This window comes from Arachis hypogaea, chromosome 17, assembly GCF_003086295.3.
Source record: "Arachis hypogaea cultivar Tifrunner chromosome 17, arahy.Tifrunner.gnm2.J5K5, whole genome shotgun sequence".
In the NCBI taxonomy this organism is placed as follows: Eukaryota; Viridiplantae; Streptophyta; class Magnoliopsida; order Fabales; family Fabaceae; genus Arachis; species Arachis hypogaea.
In genome coordinates, this window is record NC_092052.1 from 18,747,045 (window position 1) to 18,751,654 (window position 4,610).

The 4,610-nt window shown below is 32.7% G+C and overlaps 1 long non-coding RNA gene across 1 annotated transcript; it reads right to left on the reverse strand.

Annotated features, from left to right (window-relative positions):
- Window positions 1-2,093: 2,093 nt before the first annotated feature.
- LOC112767350 (uncharacterized) lies at window positions 2,094-3,325 on the reverse strand. Its single transcript, XR_003184876.3, has 2 exons — window positions 3,054-3,325; window positions 2,094-2,837 (listed from the first exon to the last, which is right to left on the reverse strand). It is a non-coding gene; the product is annotated as an uncharacterized lncRNA (long non-coding RNA).
- Window positions 3,326-4,610: the final 1,285 nt, after the last annotated feature.

Sequence of the window (4,610 nt, forward strand, 5' to 3'; positions counted from 1 at the left end):
GCATTGATGAGTGTGTAGAATTTAGTGGTTAGAAGTTAGAAATAGCGTTTAGGATTTATTATGTGAAGTTTAAGGTTTAAGATTAAGAAGGTTATAATTTGAAATGTAGGGTTTGGAGGGTATAAGGTTTAATAATTTAGAGGATTTAGAATTTAGGGTTGGAAATAGGGGCAGACCGACATTTATCAAAAGAAAGGTACTTATCTCCACTGAAATTGTAAAATAATATTTTATATATATATATATATATATATGCCCTCTTTGTTTTATTTTCTTTGTCTTCGTAATAAATTATAAATGACTTTTTTTAGGTTTATGTTAAAATATTTATTTTATTAAATTTAACCATATATTTGTTTGGTTGAATTTGATTTAATATCAAAATTTAAATAAAAATGAATAAGTAATGATAATATATTTATTAAAAGTGAAGACTTATAAATAATTGACTTCATGTGAAATTAATAGTTAAAAATCGTTAAATGAGATTTAGGGTATAGAATTTAAAATTTAAGATTTAGATTTATGCATTAGGATGTAGATTGTTTGCAGGCTTAAGACAAAAAATTTATGATTTATGGTTTAAGAGATGTATGGTTTGTAATATTTAGGATATTTGTAGAGTTTTAGTCAAATATTTTTAGAGAAGACGATATTTTCCTTCTTTATGAAATGTCTAAATGACATTCTCTTCCATCTTTATTTTTAAAATGTATACTCTTCTGTCTCCTCTACGGCAAGGATTAAATAACATATGTTGTAATTCAGTTAATTAAAATATTCGTTAATAATTATTTTTATATATATTAGTGATAATTATTTTATTGTAACAAAAAAAATAATAATGTAAAATATATACTTATTATGAATGTAATAGTTTTTATTTATTTTCAGTATTTTACGTTTCAATCTACTAAAAATATGTCTAAAATTCTTACTAACTTAAGTATTAGAGTCTCTTGCATATAATATCCCCCATCTTATTAATACATATTTTTTTTATAGAACTTTATTTTTTATTTGATTTTGTATATTTTTTACTATGTGTTCTTAAATTAGTATATATTTTATTTACTATTGTTAATTTTTATAATATATATTCTATTAGAAAGATATAATTAAATACAAAAAAGAGTACTAAAAATGAATATTAAAAAATTATAACAAAAAGAATACTAAATTTCAACACATAAATTTAAATTCTCTTCTTTAGTACTTTTTTTGTATTTAATCTTTCTAACTTGTATTTAAATTCTCCTCCCTTTCATTTGTAAATGTGTGAAAATGACTCTCAACCATCACACTACTCACTCTAGATTTCATATGTATAGTGCAGCTCGGTGCAACCATAAACTGCTAGACCCCTTCTACAGTTTATGTTTATTTTCGATTCCAACAAAAATCGTGGAACCCCGGTTTCTGGCCAAATGCAACATGAACGTAAACTGTGGAACCCCTCCACGATTTATGTATATTTAGAAACCGTAGAATTCTTCAACAGTTTGCATAGTTTTATAAAAAATTATATTTTCGTATCCAAACTACAAAAGTTGTATTTCTGTAATTTTAAAATCCAAATATTTTATTTGGGTGATTTGCCATTATTATTATTATTATTATTATTATTATTATCTCTATTTTTTTTGTCATGCAATTATTTTTTCTCTTTGAGTTCGTGAAAATTTTGAGAACTACATTAATGTGATAACAAAAACTGCATTCTATAATCATAAAAGGATAAAAATAAAACCTAAGCCCACAAAAAAGCCCAACAAAAAAATCACTTCATTAGAGTTAATTTCAAGGTTCTGAAAACCGAACCGGTCATCAAACCGCTTTAGTCATTGGTTCACTAATTTAGTGGTTCAACCGGTTTAACCGATGGTCTAACCGGAAAAACCGTTTTAAAATAAAATAATAAATAAATTATAAAGGACCAAAAGTTGAGGATACTCCAAGAACTCCTGTTAGATGCAACTGCATTCAACATTATCACATATTCTCACACACACACAAATTCAAAGCCTTACATCAAAGAACAATCACAGCAAGTGATTTGGAAAGAAAATGTAAACACCGAACAATCACAAGCATACACAACATGTGAATATTATTATAGCAAACATAATACAAAATAGCTCTTCTAATGCGTCTCCTAAAATATCCCAAATAAAAAAGCTACATGATCTGATCCACTTGATTCAGAAAGTTACATCTATTGGAAAAATTAAGAATCAACTAAAAGAAAAAGAAGAGGAAGGCCTGGTTGATTCGATTCAATTCGCTGAGAGAGTTGGGATTTTGATTCAGAAATCATGCCGATGGTGGATTCATTTCCAGAGGACATGATACTTCCTCCCAATATAAGCTCACTGCGCATAAGCACATTGAAGTGTCTCAAGAAGCTAAACTACAGAGGTTCCAATATCTGAATGCTCTTTATATACTTGAAATTCATTGCTGTGACATCCTTTATTTCTTGCCTGATGAAGAATTTCCTTCCACCCTTAATCAACTTTATGTCCAAGAATGCCCTTTGCTGACTCCAAGACTTAAACCAAATAGTGGGAAGGAGTGGCACAAGGTGGCTCGAATTCCACACATACAAATTGATGACCAAATACTCTATTTAGGGAACTAGTGCCAAAGCTAGGCACTCAGGTTAGAGGACTATAAACACTATGCACAGGCAACATGTTATGCATTCTGATGAGGACAAAAGAGATGAATCCATGTTGTGCCGGTTTCATTGTGTCCTGATCTGTACTACCCTTTGATTTTCATTTTTAGCATTCAGCAAAAAATATTACAAAACAGCAACAAGTAATCCCTAATCCCTGAACAAAAATTTCAATAATGATTTGATTTTCATTTTTAGCAGCAGCAAGAAAATTTCAACAAATATTTCAAGAATTAAAGAAAGAGCAACAGCACAAAATCAGCAAAAATTAGCAATTTCACAATTTCACATTAAAAATCAGCAAACAAAGGCTTTGGGGAGAGAAGACAGAGACACGAACAAGAATCGAAAAAGTGAAAGCAATGACACTAACCATCGATGGAGTCACGGACGGCGACCGGGGAGACGACGGTGAGTGGCGAGCTGCTCCAAGCCAACAAAACAGAGAAGCCATGGAGGACGGATGGAGGATAGGGGGAAGGAGGAGGCCGAGCTACAAGAGAGGGCCTGGCCACAGACGGCGGCGACAGCATGGACGGCGGCAGCACTGCGGCAGAACAGTTGCAGGGAGGACCTAGGGTTTTGGTTTGATGATTTAACTTTGCTTCAAAGTTCAGAGGGATTCACAAATTGGGGGGGTGTGGTGGGGGAAGGGGGGAGGGAGTAAAGCTGTAAAGGTAACGCTTTTTCTTTTTTTTTTTTTGCAAATAATCAAAACGGTGCCGTTTAAAGAGAACCGGCCGGTTACCGGTTCGGTCCAACCGGCCGGTTCTCGACCGGTTTGGCGGTTTTGGAACGGTTTTCAAATGGGCGGTTATTAGAGATGGACCGGACCGTTTTCATTGTCGGTTCCCGGTTGGACCGGTTCAACCGGCCGGTCCGGTCCGGTTTTCAGAACATTGGTTAATTTACATTGAGCTAATTATGTCATGAAACGGAATAATTCTAGAGGTACTATTGACTCAAATCAGACAATGTCTCCTAAAAAATTATGCCAAAGACACACGTCACGAAATAATACTATCTACGTTACTTTCATTACTTAAAAAAGCAAAAATCCTTCATCACCTTAGCATTCACCTAAACAATTATCCAAAAACAAAGATTTTTTTTTATCAAAAAGTTCAACTAGACGGACCAGAATCCTATAGAACCTAGAGGATGGGTTATCTTTCCTAGGAGAGATTATCAAAGATCTAAGTGAGATAAGAGAGAAAAAAAAGAAGGGAGTGGGCGGTAACAGCATCAGCTCAGTTGAAAAAGGTATGGAATTTCTACCCAGATTGAATGAAAAACAAAAGAAGACTTGTGAATAGCCAGAAGAGCAAGTGGGCCTTATAGAAAAAGAAATAGGAGACTAGAATATGGCCCAAAAGAGAATATACAACAACAGGCTATGATGGACGAGATAAAAAAAAACTCTTTTACAACATTTATTTATTTTAGGGTAGAAACTCACGTATAATTAATTACTTAACTTTATATAAAATTGATAGCTAATAGTCGTTAGATGATAATTTAGTCAAACTTATCAAATTATTTAACGACTCTCAATTATCAACTTATTTTAATATTTTAATATTTAACGACTCTCAACTCTCAACTATCAAATTATAAATTATTTATAATTACCGTACTTTTTCGCTTTCTATCCTACATTCCTACGTCATCTCGGATCGACTGGCGGTCAACTGGAGGGTTGGTCGGCGGACGGTTGTCTTGGTGTCAACGAACGATTGATTTGGATAAAAGATTGCGATCAATCGGTCAGTTAGATTAAGGTTTTTATGTTATTCAAGGTGGGTCATTGGTTATTAGAGCTGGCTGATGATGTTTCTAAGACATTTAAAAATTTGTGGTGTGGCTACTGGTTGAAGAACTCCATGACCCATAAGCTGGATACATTACAAAGCAATGTTATGCTACTAAA